Raw genomic sequence first — 18,216 nt, forward strand, 5'->3', positions numbered from 1 at the left:
TACTTTCAAAATCATAAAGTTATTTCTCTGAACTCTTTGCCAACTATAGGTGTTGATGCAAAGGCAATTCTTTTGAAGATAATGTTTTTTCCTCTTTAGATGCTTTTAGAATCTTCTCACTGGAATTGGCTTTTTACCATTTCCCTGTGATATGTATAGATGTGAATTGCTTATTCCTCTAGCTTTTGACACATGGGAAATCCTGCTTTTCTACTTTGATGTTTTTTGTCATTTTCCAACACTTTAGATTATTATCTCTTCAAATATCTTTCCATTTTCTTTCTTCTCCCATTCTAGCACGCTGACTACACACATTTTAAATTTTCCCTTATAACCTTAATATCTCAGCCACTGCTTCACAGTTTCCATTTTTCCACTGTTCCAAAATCTGAATAACACCTTTTAAAGATCTATATTTTGGTTAATTAATTCTCTTTATGCCTCAACTGTTTTAAACAAAGTTCAGTTCTTCTCATGAATTGATCATATTTACAGTGTCTCTTTTTTATTTTTTCTATTAAATCCTGTTATTTTTTACTGAAACACAACACACAGACTTAGTTCACATGGTTTGCCTGGTATCTGAAGATGGTATTCCAGTATCTGAAGATGGGGAGCTGATTCTGTTATGTGGTATTTCTTCTATTTCTCGCTCTGGTGCTCTGGTACCTGGAGCGATCTCTGATTTTGTTGATATATTCCTTTTCCTCAGAAATCAAGCAGTGGGGACTCTAAATCCCAGGCTGAGAATGTACTCCTCAAGAGGATTTATGATTGCTTTTGTCAAATACTGAAAGAAACTGTTATAACAGTACTTCCTGATACAATTCAACTTAAAGATTGTTAGATAAGCAAGACTGAAATCCTTTTGCACTTACGAATTCTCAGTGGGGAAAAATTGTCCTCCAGGCATCAGTGTTTGAGAGAAGACAGGCTTATCTCCAGCTAACCTTCTCTAGGGCCCACTTTGACACAGCAATGGGTCTCCCATTAGACCACCAGACACCCTGGTTTTCATGATGTAGAGACTCTGCCAGGACTCCTTCTGCACTGCTTTCTCCTCACCTAGACTGCTCCACACTTAGCCTCTCTGAGCTCTGTCCAGCATCTCCGTTGTGCTGCAAGACCATGGGAACTGCAGACCACTTTTTCCTGTGTTGATTCCACCAAGCACAACGCTGACTTGAGTGCTCTGTTTTTCCTGCTGGGTTCCCACTTTCCTTTACTTTCATTTACATCTGGAGCTTGCCTTGAGGTATCTTTGATCTCCCTCGCTATTAATTGAAAACTCATAACTTAAAAAAAAAAAAAACTTTTCTAAGGTTGGTTCAGTCGAGGTATCTCTTTTATCCTGCAAGACATAAAATCAAAGTGGAATTGACATTTTTAATACTTGCATTTCAAAAAAGTTTAGTCAAAAATAGAAGAGAGGTTCTCACGTTTTAAGTTTCACAAAGGATATATTTCCTTGTTTCATTATTTTCATGTAAAGAAAAGCAGTGTACCTCCAGGACTGGTGTGCTCTTTGTTTAATATAGTTCACCAAAGTTTTACAAACGCTCATTCAGTGAGCAACATTTAAGCTCTATTATGGGCCAGACTCTAGGCTGATCCTGTTTGAATATATTACCTCCTCAGATTTAATCTTCAAAGATAAAGGATTTAAAGGCTACTCTACACATTAAGATGGGTAAGCCAGCTCTGCGGGGCTGGAGGGATAAAGTGAAGGCTTTAGCTGAGGTTAGAAAGTATAACACACTAAATCTTTATTCTCAGGGAAATGCAGAGCTGGGATATTGTGATAATAAGTTTCCTGAAGTAGAAGGACCATGTGATGTTTAAGTTAACCGAGAGAAGAAATTGCATTAGTGCTGAGCTGCTTTGTTCTCCAGAGCTTTGCACGTGATGGTCTAGAAGACTGGAAGGGAAGGGAAGCCTTGAACTCAGGAAAGCTGAGACTTCACTCCCCATTGGTCACTTACAAGCTCTGTGAACCCGGATCAGACACTCTAAGGCCCAGATTCTCTTATCTGAAAAAGAGTTACAACTTTTACTGATTTTCTCCACCATCTGTCGTATGTTAAGGCTCAAAATAGTAGAATTTTTTATCCTAAAGATAGATGGCTAAGGAGAATGTCATGAAATCAACCAGACCACAGTTCCAGGCTTTCCTCCATCATCAGTGGCACGTTTTAAAGCTCAGCAGAAGCATCTGGTATCGTGTGTCTTTTCAATGTTAGTATTTTGAACTTGGAGTCATAAAATAACAATAGCTCCATTGCCAGTGGCATTGGAGAGTCAGATAAATTGGCCATTTTCCTCATCTCTAAACCAGAGGTAAAAATATTTTCCACAACTGTGGCCCACTGACATCACTTGAGGTAATACATAAGGAAGATCTTAATCACCTCCAAGGGGCCATATGATCAGGCATCTCATTACATGACAGTTTGTACAGTGAGATAATAAAATAACATTATCAGTAACAGGATTGGGAGCTGGTCTTTTGAAACTAGAGGGTAAGCAAAATGAAAAATATGCTATTTTTTCTGGTTTGCAACCTACATAGAAGGTGAATTCTGGTATGTGCAGTACTGGTGTCCACAGAGAGGTCACAGTGAAGTGAGTAATTGAGATACACAAGTAACTGAATGAGATACATACTGCCTTAGAGGTCAGAGAACCAGATTTTGCTCCAGAAGCTGATCTCTGCTTATCATGATCTTTGGAGGATCAGAGACATGGCACATCTGGAACTCAGAGAAGCTAACAAGTTTATTGTCACTATTCTTACATAGCCTTCTGCTAGAATAATGTCTCACATGGGTTCACTAAATAAACTTGTTACAGTTAACTTCCTTTCTTTGAAATAATCATTATAATGCCTCCATCCTGGAGTTACTGGGGTATATAAGAAAAGCTTCACCTAGGACATAGTGTGCGCTTGATATAGAGTACTTTTTCCCTCACTGCTTATAACCACATATACCTAGGTGGATTTAATATGACTTTTTCCTACAAGTCCCACCACAGAACTTAACTGTACACCCACAAATAAGTCTTCCTCCAACATCTAAAGATTCTCTTCAGTTGTCTTCTCTTCCTTCACTGGAATTAGTGATTTAAAAGAGAAAAAAGATGGTAAGGGAGTATGTGGGGAGGAAGAGGAGGAGATGTGGAGGAGAGGAAGAGGGAGAAGGAGAGAGATGGAGAGAAGGAGGAAAAGGAGAGGAAGGAGAGGAAAAAGCAGGAAGAGGAGAGAGAGAGGAAGGAGAAGAGGAAGGGAATAGAAGGGGAAGGAGGATGAAAAAAAAGCACTTTCTGCTGACAAAATTTTGGATCCAAAGGGGAAGCCTGTCTACATATTTCCAAAACCTAAGAGACTTCAAATTCCTAATGCACCAGCTCAGATGCCCCATAAGAAGTGATGGCAGAGAGAAAGGAAGGGATGATTTTTAGAAACCCTGCACCGGTCTGAGATTCTGGAGCTCCTTCACAAGGGCTTCATCAGCACTTGCTGCTCCAGGCTGGCTGTGACTCTCAGGAAACAGCTCATCCAGGGCCAGCCCTGAAGTTACCTCCCAAAATGTGGTCCAACAAGAGACACAGCCTTTTCTCAAATGCTTGTACCTGTGATTCTTTGATGAAAAGTGGAGAGTGCCCAGCCCAGGTGCTGAGTGGGGGGAGTCAGGGAGAGTTTTGTTTACCCAAAACAGTTTCTGAGTTTATAAACAATAAACAGGAAAGAGGGGCGAGCGGGGACAGCCTCGCTCCTCACACTGGCTCAGCCTCCTGTTTCCTGACAGCAGCAGGCTGGAAAGTCATGCTCCATGCCAGAAAGCACACGGGTTGGTGGCCCATTTCTGTCATCCAGATTTACGGGTAGTGAGGAATTATCCCTGACAAAACAAATGGGCTGGTGCGCACCTGCAGCAGAGCTGATAACATGGCCCGGAAAACCATCATCCAGCATTTCACTTTGCACCTCAATGTGGAACCTATTTCCCGAGCTGACATGGAAGTGGCACAGACCTTCCTGGTGCCAAAGTTCTCTGAAATTAAAAATAAACCTTAGCTTTGTGAGGTGCAGGCTCTAATTCTCTTTTGGTTATGTTTTGTTTGGAAGATATATTCAAATTAGCTGGTAGGCAGTTGGCATTGGAAATTTTCAAAACAGGTATGGATGCAAATCCCTGTAATATATGAGCATATGTGTATGTGTATGTGTGTGTGCGTGTACCATACTTAAAATACTCACTACATGCCCAGCATGTAGTATGTTATAGAATCATCCTGAGGATTGACTGGGGATTAAATGTATTATTATCTTCAAAGTGAAAGATTAGGAATTTAAGTATGTAAACTCGAGTCTATCTGAGTTAAGCTCTTGTGTCATTTCTATTTAACCTTGAAGATTTGTAAGGTTTTACCTTGCAAGGGGAGAGGAATTGGTTTTTCAGGAGGCATCCAGACTTTAGAACAATAGGGTGAAAAGTTCCCTTAAAGCAGATACAATCACTTTTCAGGCTGACAGTGATGGCACATGGGGGACCATGATTCATGATGAATTATTCTGGCAATCACTTGTGTCTTCATAATGTCACCTGCTGGCATTAAGTGCTGGGACAGAGATGGCCCTGGCTGTTTGGCACTGTTGAGAAGGACACTTGCCTCGGGCCGGAGCAGAAGCCCAGGGATAAGAGTGTCAGGACAGTATTAAGGAAGAGCTGTTTTTGCAACATTCCGCCTAAACACTTCTGAAGCTCATAGGTCAAATCCAAAATGCATTTCAAACTTCCACGGGCATCATGGCAGAGCAAATGGCATACAGGGAGAAGCTTGGTGAGGACCCAGTTAGCAACTGGGATTGCTAAGCCCTGAGATCTCACTAAGATTGGCATGACCCACATTTTTATACTTTGGAGAAATTGAAAGCTCTGCCTGAGAACTATATGAATGATTAAGCATCATCTCAGAGCCACTTTTAGTTCAGAGTAGAAGGCCAGAAATAAGAAATGGGAGGACATATTTAGTACGTGTGAGGCCCTGGGTTCAGCTAAGCTCCAGCACCTAAAGAAAAGGGAAGCAGGAAAATCTAACTTCCCACAATATCTTGCTGAGGTATATTGGAACCGGGGGAAAAAGACATAATCAGTCGTACTGACACTATATCTTTTTAAACTTGATTTTTTCATAACAAATTTTGTATTAATTTTAGTTTTCTGAATATTTCATTCAGTTTTCATCTTGATAGCTGAGATTTTCGGTGTTTCTTTAAATTTTGTTCCCAAGGCAAGAACTCTACCCACTGTACCTTGATTTTCCTCTTTCCTGGATCTTCATTGACTGCAAGATGTAGACTGCCTAACCTCAACCCTAACCTTTTGTCCTACTGGCTAGGAGGCCCTTACCAATGGTCCAGCCCCCAGGTGTCTCAGTTTCTTCCTCTGTAGAATGGGGAGGCTGTGGGAACCACTGAACTGTGAGGTTGAACTGAGTTCTCACATGGACCATGGAGGAAGAGGGCCAGTGGCATAGAGAGCACTGAGTCATCATGAGGGCACACATGTAGGTACAAGCTCTCAGCACCTTCAGACTCAGCAGTTCTGTGGGCTACACTCTCCACCATATCAATAGCCATGGCAAACCAGGTTCATAAAATGAACTTTTGCCTGGAAATCTAGGAGTAACACCGAAGGAAACACCATACTCTGTGCTGGAAACAGCCTAAATCATGTGATAGACATGTCTGATCCTTGAGACCGCCCCCTGCCAACTCTTCCACCCAGTATCCCTCTGCTCTCTCACATCCGGTTGCCCTCCTCTTTCCTCTGTGCTGCGTGTCCTCACCCTCTTACTCTAGTTAGTGTTGAGCAACTTTGAGTGACCCAAATTCATCTTCATGTCATGCAGAATACTTTGAACTTCTCCAGGACCTTTCACCAAAGCCGGCTTCAGGTCTGCTGTACATAGCCACGCTTATAGATACTCGAAAGGGAAAGGATTTTCAAACTATATGGTCAAGGGAACCACAGATACAAATCACACAAGAACAGGAGAGACATGTGGTGTGGCAGACCTCACAGATGTCTTGGTGGAACTTCTCTCTGGGACACTTGGACAATCCTTAGGGACATATCAGTTTTTAATCCATAACAGACAGAGCTTATAAACGTGCTGTTCCTTTGAAACATTGTAACATAATTCTGAACATGGGTTAGGGCACAGGGGAAAGTGGAAGGGCTGGAAGAGTGTGGAGACACTGAAGTGGCACCTCCCACTGTCCAGTGACTGCCCTCTGCATTATCCACCTGTGCGTGGCAGTGTGTCTTCTCTTGTCACTTTGGCACCTGCCCTGGCAGAAGCAGAGACTGTGGAGATGCTACTGATGGGAAAGTAAAGAAAAACCAGTCACCACTGGTGGTCATGATAGGCTATCTGCCTGCTTCAGAGCATAGGTACCATTAGGGCAAGGGCTCTGTCTCTCGCTGATCACCACTGTAGATCAAGCACATAGCAGAGACCCTGCCTGGGTTACTGCTGGTGGTGAAAGATGAGGGGAATCTGAAGGCAGAATCTGTGGTGCATTAATTAATGGTCAACTTGGAACACCCAGCTAAACTGAATCAGTGTGGTGTTGGGTGTGGAAGACCCACCTGAGAATTGTCGTTAACAGCATAAAAGGAGAACTGGAAAGGAAGATGGTACGCTGGTGATTCTCCTGGAAAAGCATGTCATGCTGGTTTTCCTGATATGAACTGGGATATTCTCATCATTGGAGAAACTCAGGTCTTCACTGCCTCTGAGAATGGCTGCAGTTCTTTTTGAGAGCTCTCTAGTCCTTACCGTTAGCATTGTTTCCTGGCTCCAGTGCAGATCCCTCAGCCTGCTGGCTCAGATTCTTCATCCTACTGGTGCAGACTTTCTAGCTTCTACCATTGACCTTTGGGCCTTCCTAGTGCTGGTCCTGGATACAGACTTGCACGGGACATTGCCATGGGCTCTAGGTCTTCAGCCAGACTTGTACAAGACATTGCCATGGGATCCAGGCCCTCAGCTGGTTCCTTTGGGTCTCTAGTGTGGACAGATCTCCCACACGCCTTCATATTTGACTCTTTTAGTGAATATTATTTTTAAAATGCCACAAATTCTGTGTCCTGCATTGTCTTTTCCCTTGTAAACTCTGACTACAACAGGATCTTATGACTAGGCAGTCACATGAGTTTCTCCCTTTTCCACCAAACTGGAAGGAGAAACTATAGAGGTATTAGCATCTTCCAGGAAGATCCATTCTTCTCCAGGGGATGTGAGTTAGAAACCCAGTCAGCTAAGAAAACCAAAAGCCAAGGATCACTTAACAGCCACTATTCAGAAAAATTGCATTATAAAAGCTAGATAGCTCAGTTGTGAGCATCAAATCTGTGTGTCTGTGTATGTGAATACAAATCTGAATACAGCCTACTTGTGCTAGATAGATTCATATGCCTCCATCAGTGTGGATTAACAGACATTAAAAATGGTCACACAGAGCTTTTGAATACTTTAAGTGCCCTTCTGGTCCACTGCTTGGTATAGCCTTCTCAGGAGCAAATATAATTATTTCCAAGTTAGAATTGAGTCAGCTGAAGATTAAAGAAATTGGCTGACTTTCCAGCTACGCAGATATTAAATGATAATGCAATCAGATGGGATGAGTCACTTCTTTCCTGGATCATCTTATTTATTTTTTTCCATTCTGTTACACTGATGGGGAAAGTGAAGGACAAAGACCTCATGATTCACCAAATTGCACCAAGATCCCACTGGCAGCAGCTCCAGGCTCGCAGCATAATCACCACGGTGCATTTCCCCGTAATGTCCACTCTGCCACCTTCTTTCCCTTCACTCTTTCCTCCCAGGTTCTGTCCTGGTGGTCTAGGTCTGTCTGGAGCAACCTCCCCTCCTCCCTTTGCTCCATCTTGGGGATGTAAATTCAATGACTTTCCAACAACAACCACAATAAAAAATGCATCTCTTATTCTTGTTCCTCATGGAACCTCCTCTCTGTACCTGTTCTCTCCACCTTTCCCTTGTTCACGATGCCTCTACATCTCCATCAGAAGCTTCCCAAGCGCAGCTGTGACACGTTGGCCTGTTTGCATGTTGTAGAACAGTTCTGGCACATGAATCAGGCATAGAGCAGGAAAAACCGGACAGGAAGTTAGAATACACAGCAGTGTAAGGTGGAAAGGATAAAGAACGGCTTATATGTCTGACTTACTCATTTAGGTTCACTTTTATTTATACCTGGGCTTTGTTTCTTGTATGTAAGTGATCACAGCAGTATCCTACAGTCCAGAATCCGTGGGAAATGGCCTTGAAGAATGTACTTTTTCATTCATTCGTTCATTCATTGGGATGAGGGGATGTGTCAGCTGAAAGCTCGTGGCAGGCAGCACTCCAGAAGCTGAGGGAAAAGCCCTTCAATCCCAAAGGAGATCAGGGCGGCACATCAGGACCCTCTGTGGATAGTCATGTATCACATCTGGACTCTTTCCAACAGCAGTGAGGCTCACAGGGGTGAGAGTGACCTCCCCACCCGTGTCAACTCTCACCGTGTACCACAGTCCTGTGGAGCCCTCGGAGCAGACCCAGCTCATCAGTGACCAGACTCTGGGGCCCATCTACTCCCACTGGGTCTTCAGCCCAAGCAGCATGGCATCAGTAATGCCACTGCTCCAAGCCTGGCCCAGGCCTCCAGCCTGTGAACCAACTCATCATGTCCTGCCACACTGCCCTAGAAAAGGGTCCCTCTCCAGCTGGCCTTCAGAGACCAATGCCCCTCTTTTTGGGGGGTCTGAATGAAACTCTGTCTCAGTGACCTATTCAAATGCTTCTCCACATGCCACATGGTTACGTTACATCCTGTTAAGCCCACCATATGTTAAAAACTTCTTAAGTCAAAAATGCTGCTAATACGGCCAACCGACTGGACATCTTAGCACACTGGACAGTCTCAGTCATTTTCCCTTAAGTGGCCATCCAGACCTGTGGTTCACTGCCACCACCAGGCACCAGGAAAGAAGACTGTACCTCCTATGACCAGGAAGGAAAAGACCACATTCACAGCAGAAGTATGGTTTCTTCCACGTGCACCACTTTCATATCATGGCCGGAGTCAACAGTTTTAAGAGGAACCCCAGTACAGTCAGAAACTCTCTGTACCTTTGAGACACCTTAGGTAAAAGTCATGCATTTTGATCTAATACTTGATTTCTTTTATTCATATGAAAATTTTCCTTGACTTGCTCAGGGGTGGGAGGCAGGCATGTTTCCAGGCAGCTACTAGGGGCCCCCATGTGGCTTCTTGTTCAGAGGCAGCAAAAGGCACCTCTGATGCTGGAAGCCAGGCTCCCAGCAGGCACCCCCTTCCTGCTTCTGGTTCCTCTGCCTCTAAGTAGGTTTTTCACTGTTATTGAGCCGCAGGGATAACTTTTGAGCAGGGAAGCAGAAGCCTGCAGCGCTAAGAAAAGACAGAGAAAGAGGATGGGTGAAAAATTAAACTACAGCCCACTCTTCTTGGTCCACATCTTGTGAACATTGGATCCCTCTTTTGTGGAGGGAATAGAAGAGAAAAATATTTATGCCACTTCCTTATGATTGTACAGCACTTAGCAACAGGGAAGAATTATACTACAGAAACTTTGCAAATGCTTGCATGTGTTTGTGCATGTGTGAGAGTACACTGTGCAAGACAGAGAACAGGAGAGAGAGAGAAAACTAGTCATCACCAAGCTGAAACCAGGAGCTGAAGCGCTCCAGGAAAACAGAGCCCAGATTTTAAAGGCAGGGCCCAGTTCTGCGTATTCCACTGTAGGTGACCCAGAAGGAGAAGCTGATCTCGCATTGCTCTGGAGGGTCACTCATGTGCCAATTGTGTTTCCTACCAGTGAAGGTATGTTGAGCACTCAGACAGCACCTTCTGCTGTGGCTTTATGTGAGGATGGATTTATGTGACCTAAAGGGTACCTGACACTGCTTGTGGATTCTGAAAACTTACACTGCGACTTGTGAGAGGGAGAAAGCAGGCAGGGCATGGCGGTGCTACTACAAGAGACCGAGGCAAGAGGATTATAAGTCCAAGCCCACACAGGCTGCTTACAGAGACTCTGTCTCAAAGTAAATCATAAGTTTAAAAAAGGTCTGAGGACGTAACTCAATGAGAAGGCCCTGGATTCAATCTCCAAGAAAGGAAAAAAATCAGGAAAGAGGAGTTATTTTTTTAACTATTAATTTTCATTTTAATGTAAGTAGCCCCTTGGACAGATAACTGCTCTATTGACCAGTGACGATCAAGGAAATACAGTGCACATTGTTGTTTATTCTTCACAGCTTTGGTGAGTTATATGACACGGAAGGTCTTTCTGCAGTTTACAGATGAGGAAACAGGCTCAGAGGTGACCAAGACAGCTATGGAGTTGTCCCCTTCCCCTGGGGTCTGGGGAGCCATGGGCTGCTCCTTCCCACCCAGCCCTGCACACACAAGCCCTCAGGCCAGTCACTCACCTCATGAACTGAGAAAGTGTTTCCTTCAGTGAGGGAGGATTACTGGTTGATTATTGTCCACTTCCTATCACCCACAGAAGGGGGCAGCTGCCTAAGCATTGTAGAGTGCTTACACTGTCACACAGCCCCAGCAGTGTGAGGAAGGACCTAGAGTTTGATGTCAGGTCTGCTTTGCATCAGCCAGAAACACCTCCAGGTCACCAGGCCATGCAGATTCTTGAAATCCTCAATATGATCAGTTTTGGTGTCGAAAATATCAACATTTCTAGGAGTAAAGTGTCTGTTATGGTCTTCACATTCTCCAAACTGATATGCTGGTGCCCTAATTCTTAGCATCTCTGAATGTGACTGTACTAGGAAATAGAGCTGGCAAAGAGATCATCATTTAAAATGAAGTTTTTCGAGGTGGTCCCTAGCCCTGCTTGACTGGCATTCTTATAGAAAGAAGACATCTGGACACAGTTGTACAGAGACAAGATCATAGGAAGACCCAGAGATGGGACAGCCAGCTATAAGTCAAGGAGAGAGACCTCGGTCTTCTAAGATCAAAAATGTGAGATGGAAAATTTCTCCGGCATAAGATACTTAGTCTGTCATTCTCTGCTATGGTAGTCCAAGCAAACTAGAGTGGCATTTTTAGATAAATCTTCCCAGATGGTTCTAACAAGAAGCACAGGTAGAGAAGCTCAGCTTTAATTCAGGAGGGAATGGTAATCACAGTGTTACTAAACACCAATAGTGATAACAAAAAACAAAACCATTACAACTCTGCAATGAATACGCCTCTCTCACGCATTTCCACATTACTATGAGCATTCATCATTATTCCCATTTCAAAGAGAAGCAACTGAAACCTTAAGAAGCAAAGTGGTTTGCTCCAGTTTATGGAGACTGCCATTGATAAAGTGAATCACAAATACTCATGTCTGGACTCCTGAAGCCCAGCCAGATTCAAAGTCCCCATTTCATTGTGCCATCTGCTTTTCTACAAAGCTGCCTGATTAGGGTGACCACATGTCCCAGACAGCTCAAATTCACACTGTCCTCCCTGAGGAATTATTCAAAGTCCTCCCTTTCATCTTCAAAATCATCTAGATTTCTGCAAATTGCTCCACACCTTCAACATCAACCGCAGGTAGTAGTGAAAAGTTCTCCCCGGTCATCACAATTCCTCACCAGAGACCAACAGTTGTCACACTGGAAAAGAGAGGAGTGCCTGAAGGTAATGTCTTAGCAAGCATCAATGGGCACAAACTCCTCCCGTAGGGGTGGAAGTAGTGTGAGAAGCAAGGGGCAGTCAGAGCATCCATTCAGGAGACCAGTGGGACCCGCCACTGGCTTGCATTCAGAGTTGGGTAAAAGGAGGAAATTAGGCCCTGTAACCCTGAGCCCCTTCCAGCTGCAATTCTCTGATTGCGTCATTCAGTGCTATGTAGGTTTAAGGGACATGCAAGATGGTGGGCAGCAGCATAAAGGCATGTCCCAGGAGCTGTGGGCCCTGGAATCAGGCAGGACACATCCATCATGCTGTTTTGCCTCCAAATATCTGAAGTAAGAGTTTGTTCATCCTTTACACTCACAAAACACATAGGAACCAATTGCTTAACACATAAAGGGTCGTGACTTTGATGGCACAAATCTCAGGAGCCCTGCACTTCTCCAGTGCAGATTCCTTCTCTGCAATGATGCTGAGCTTCCATCTTGCATCTGGGAGCTCCACTGCCTGCAGCGGGTCTCTGAGGCTGGTGGGGAGCAGCTGAGGGGCCAGGTGATTTCTTTGCTGGTATTCCTGTGTCCGGAACAAGCTGCAAAGTGCTGCCTGACTGCAAGGAGGATGGAAAAGGCAGGGAAGTACAGGGGTCTCCAGCCAGCAGCAAATGTCTACTAAAAGCCCTTGTGTGATAGTTTAGAATTAGAAAGAAATGTTGCCTGAAGAGGGAATCTAGAGGACGGACTCAAGATGATACAGCGCTGCTCATTTGCTGCCCCTCTTGCTCCCTCAGCAGCCTTTGCCATCTGCCTTGGGGCGCCCTGGTCCCACTCCACATGGCAGCCCCTGCAGGGGCAGAGACATGCTGCCTGCTGCCAGGCTGCAGCCAGGATGTCTGTTTCTTCAGTCCTAACACTAAAAGGATTTAGCAATAAAAATTAATGGACTAATATGACACATGCCACAACATCACAAACCTCCAAACCATGACGCAGAAGCCAGACACCTAAGACCACGTGTTACAGGACTGCATTATCTGATGTGTCCAGAGAAGGTAAATCAACAGAGACAAGTAGCCTGGTGGTTCCTGAAGAATCTGTTATAGCATTCAATGTATCTTACTAAACCTTTGTAAGAAAAAGGAATGAGAGTCAGATGGAGCTTCAGTTAGTAAAAACACTATCAATCTAGAAACCTGATTGGAAGAAGATGCACTGGACCATCGCTCTTGAAAGGAGCAACAACTCATGGGCCAATGTATGGAAATTTCTCCAGATTTGGAGTCAGGCCCCACCCACTTCCCAGCTAGGGATCCATGCAACAGTACTAGGCCCCTCCTCTCTTTTGGGCTTCAGTTTCTCTCCTAAAGACAACAAACATCCCAACTGCACATTTACCAAAGATCCTTCCAGCAATGACAGTCACCGATCCTTCTCTCAAATGACTTTCACTTAGCTCAGAGTGCACCGAGAAAAGGAAAGTCTTGTTCCCCAGGAGGTCCGCCTGGGAGTGAAGGATGAAAGCTTCAGAAGGCCAGCAGTGGCAGGTATTTCAAACAACCAAAGCTTAAGTGGGAAAGCTGGAGATGCAGAAGTGCTGAGAGGACTCCGAGTAATTAGCACTGAGAACGCCCAGTAGGCAGACTCCAGGCTGCGGGTCATTACTGCTTCCTGAGATCAGCCACAGAGAAGCAGGAAGCGTGAAGCCTGACTCGCAAGGGAAATGACAGGTAAATGCAGTAAATAGAGCTAATTAACTCCAACTGCATCCCAGAAGACAAAGCGCTGAGCACACACAGCAAGCTGGGCAGGAAACCGTGGGCTCCCCAAGCAGCCCAGTGATCCAGCACTAACATGGGGGACATCACCTAGTGTGACCACCCGCCTCTTTTCTCTGGTATCTGAAGCTTCCTGCGGGCTACTTTTTCAGGGTCAATATTCAGACTTCTTCCCTCTGCCTCTGCCCAGTGTCCTCTCTCTTCCTGTTGTCTCTGTCTTCCTCTGAGCTCAGCACCTTTGAGAAGCAACCCTTGGCTGGAGAGAGGAAGCAGCAAGACCAAGAGCTAGCCCATCACTCTGTAGCAGTTCCACCCATGGGACATTGCACTGGTGACATACGCTGCCTCTCAAAATCAGGAGCTCTGATTTTGCTGTCATGGGTTGTCCTAAATATCAACAGGAATTAAAACCATGCTTTGAGGTCTTGGAGAGGTTAGACAGGTGCTACCGGACAGAGGTGACTGGAGATGCTATGATGGGGACTGGTTTGTCCCCAAAGACACATGTGGAAGAAGACTGGTTCCAGAGCACCTGTATTGTGAGGTGGTGATGAATGCTCAGGAGTTGAGGCCTACGGAAAGGTGATGGAGTCAGAGGAGTTAGTGTTGGTCTCACAGAGGGGCTGAGGTCTTGAAACAGGAGATTATTTCCCAAGAAAGTGAGTAGCAATGAAAGCCTGGCCTCTTGCTCTTTCTCCTTCTCTGGCCATATTCTGTCTGTCTCTGTCTCTGTCTCTATCTCTGTGTGTCTCTCTCTCTCTCTCTCTCCCATCCTCTTGCCATATAACTGACCATCACCATGTTTTGACACAGAGAGAAGGCCCATGCAACACACCAGCACCAGGTGGCTAGTGCTAGTGAGCCAAACAAACCTTTTTTCTTTATACATTATCCAGTCTCAGGTACTCTGTTTGCAACATAAAATAAACTAAAACAAGAGGGAAATCTTCCAGGCTTGGTTAAGAACTGCTCAGGAGTGATAGGTGGCTAAAGAAGGTTCCTGGCCTTGTGCACTGCACAAATAAGTAAAAGAAAGTGATTCTCACAGAACCAAGGAAGGGTAAAGAGACAGTCCCTTGAAATAAAAAGCTGCATTTCAGATATTTTAATTTTTGGATGCTTGGCAGGAATGAAATTAGAGATGGTAGGTGGTCACTCTATACAAAAGCTGTTTGTGTGTCAGCCACCACTTGCTACTGTAACTCAACCACACATCAGATAACTTCCTTCTTGAGGCTTCTGCTCAGAACAAGAGACTGGAGCCTTGTGTAAAGAGACAGACCTCAGAAGAGGACATATCTGAGTCCTTGCGCCATCCTCTACTAGCTGTGTGACATCCCAGGGACAATCCTCTTAGCTGAGTTTCACCACAAAGTAGAAATAAGTCCTATGTCACAGAGCTGCTTTTGCGAATGAAAGGAGATAAATAGCTTTCTAATTGCCTGGCATATTAAAAAAAACAATTTCTTCCCTTTCATGGCCTAGTCTTCTCCTCTCCTGTGTTGTTTTAGTCACTGTCTCATCCCTGAGATGCAGCACCAAACACCCACAATGGAAAGGTGGAAAGGCTTATTTTGGCTCACGGTTTGGAAGTTCCAGTGCAGTGTCAACCAGCTCAAATGCAGAAACGGGATGGCGGAAGGGTCTGCCACTGTTGCTGCAGAAGGAAGCTGTGTCCTTGGTGGTGCCCACACAGCAGGGAGAGAAGAGAGGATTCTGGGAAGGAGACACACTTGTCCTGGCCATACCCCCACGATCTGCTTCCAACCAGGCCCTGCCTCCCAACAGCCACTCAGTATGAAATCATCAGTGAACAAATGCACTCATAATTCTAACATCCCTGTGATCCAATCATGTTCCAAACCTAAGAAGCCTTTCGGGGACACTTCACATATAAACCAGAGCACCTATGTTCCACTTACTTACGCAGTGGTTCTGAATTAATGGTAGATATTCAATTAACGGTGGCTGAAATTGTTGTGTAATGTTAAAAAATTATTTCCTGTATTCCAAGTGCCTATTGCATAGCTATTTAAATCTAGATCTACCTATGCATCATCTATCTTTCTATCACGTTTCTCTATCTAAACATGTTCTCATCTTGTTATCAGACCACACAATAATCTAAAAAATGAACCTCTCTGTGATTGTGACCTTTCCTCCCCTGCCATTTCACTTCCTTTTCCTTCGTCTGAGCACGGGGCAGGGACCGTGTCTCCTCTCCCACTTGTCTTTGGATTTCAGCCTTCTGCTTGCCCAGTGTTGCCCATCCCAGAACAGAGCACAGTTAAATGACTTCCTGAGGAAGGAGCTGGAGTGCCTGGCCTTGCATGAGAGGATGCAGGCCTTCAGCAGCTGGAAATGCTTTTCAATCAATACACGCTGGGCAAGGGTCATTCAGCCTTCGCTTTTATCCTGTGGAGTTCTTCAGGGCTGACCTCATCTTGTTGACCCTAAGTTAGCTGGACATCAGGAGGAGCAGGAGGGAACTGGAAGACAAAAAGAGAAACTCCTCTCTTCCGGTAGATCAGCACATGCTGGCTCCCTGAAGCAGCGCTGCTGATATTGGCACCACTGCTGTCCTGTGGCTATAGGTGAGGTGGGGTGGGGTAGAAGGCTCCCTTCTCTTGTGTTTCTCCTTTACAATGAGATATGAACAAAAATACAGTGAATGTTTTAAATTTAAAAAGTTCGCTGCAGCAAAAGGCATATACCCTCCCTGGCTCAGGCACACTCATCCCGTTGTTCTCCGCAATCTAATCTCCGCAGCAGCCCTGCAAGTTCTTTTACCTGCGTGTCCTTAGTTGCGTGGTCATAGCTGCCTCTGGTATCCGGAACTGATTCAAAACATTTATCTTTTATGGTTGTTTTTTAAAATTTTATTTAAAGAGGAAAAAAAAAGCAAAACAGAAAAAAGGTAGAAGTAATACAGATTTTAAAAAACAATAAGAAATCACTATTGGATAAGCTACATATTGTCATCTTAGAAATGTTCAAGTTACAAAATTAAAGCATAAAAAGTGGACATTCAAACAGTGAGACTGCAAACAGTTCTGCTCAATGATCAACAAAAACTTAGTAAAATGGATATCAATCCTACACACTTAAACATACATGCAGGTATATCCTTTAGAGCACTTTATTTCCATCTCTTTTTTATAGTAGCAATTACATATTTTAGGTTTAATTACTCCTACAGTTATTACTTTTTACACTAGAGACACAATGTGGTATTTATAAATATGATTCTTATTTATTTCACTTATGGGGATAGTCTCAGGTTGCTTCCATTTACCTATGAAGGCCTCAAGATCATCCTTTTCATAGCTGAGTAATATTCCATGGTATAGAATTACCACATCTTTTTCATCCACTCTGTGGTTGATGGGCATTTTGGTTATATCCAAGATTTAGCTATTAGAAAGTGTGCTGCTATGAACATGGGTACACATATATCACTGTTACATGATCTTTTCAGTTTTTCTGGGAAAATACCCAGGAGGGGAATATCTGGGTTGAATGGAACTTCCAATCCTAGTCTTCGGAGACACCTCCATACTGATTTCCATAGTGGCTGCACCATTCTACACTCCCACCAACAGTGCAGAAGTGTTCCTTTTTTCCTGCAGCCTTGCCAACATTTGTTATCAGTTGATTTCTTGGTGCTAGCTATTTATGGTCATTTTGACTTTGGAGAGGAGCCAGAAGCTGCACTGTGCCAAGTGTGGTGACTGAGGTGGATGAAGACACAGTGACACTTTTATAAGCCCTCCTCGCCCCTGGGTGACACTGGGTAGCAGCACTCTCTGTGTATCCTTATTATACTGTGTAAAAACGCTCATGAAAGAGGACTTTGAGAACTGCTGAAAGCAACAGGATCTATAGGATCCATGTTTCCAAGTAGGGGGCTGTTTTGAGGAAATTTAATGGCAGCATGTTTTCCATCGTAACTTTTTTTAAAACTTCAGCGTCTGCTGTGTATTTTGATCCCATTTTTGCGACAGCCTTTATTTGTCCCTCCACTTGCTCATTCAGTCAGCAAACAAGCATGGAGACAAATGACCTGGTACCTTAGATAAACACCATCCTCAATTCTGCTTTCTGATCCTATGGGGTCACTCACAGTGGCACACGCAGCACTGTACCCAAACAGTGGCTGGCCCACTCAGTGGAGGCACCCCATGAACAATGGCTTATTTGTATAAGCACTAAAGAAGGGTACAGTTTAGTCAGGATTTGCAAGAGAACAGATTTAATATGGGACACATAATTTATAGGAGTATCTTATAAAATTCATTCAAATAGTCACATACAGAAGACTGCAAGAGATATGTTCATGCTGCAGTCCCAAAGAATCCAGCCACAGTCCTGGACCTCACAGAAATGTCCCCCACGAGTCCACCGAGAGGCCTAGAGCCCATAACAATCTCCTCCACAAGTCCGCGTCAAGGATCTGCACCAGGAAGAAGCAAAGTGTAATCAACATAGACAGCGGATATGGAGGAAGCTCGAAAGTCTGCACCAACAGGGTGCAAGGTTTTTGGCAGCAGGCAAAGGGGTCTGCACTGGAGCCAGGAAGTGGAAGCAATGCTCAAGGAGAAAATCAAAACTCCTCCGAATAGAACAGCAGCTGCCCAGAGACAGCAAGGACCTGAGCTCCTCTGATGAAACAGCCGAGCTCATG

At 44.4% G+C, this 18,216-nt stretch overlaps 1 protein-coding gene across 1 annotated transcript in view; it reads left to right on the forward strand.

Moving 5' to 3' along the window:
* The window catches only part of Clnk (cytokine dependent hematopoietic cell linker), a 159,939-nt gene that overhangs the window by 28,317 nt on the left and 113,406 nt on the right, over positions 1–18,216 (forward strand). The window lies entirely within an intron of this gene.

The sequence above is a fragment of the Cavia porcellus genome, unplaced genomic scaffold (genome assembly GCF_034190915.1).
Source record: "Cavia porcellus strain 051 isolate PalLab524CR breed Dunkin Hartley unplaced genomic scaffold, mCavPor4.1 scaffold_18, whole genome shotgun sequence".
Lineage (NCBI taxonomy): Eukaryota > Metazoa > Chordata > Mammalia > Rodentia > Caviidae > Cavia > Cavia porcellus.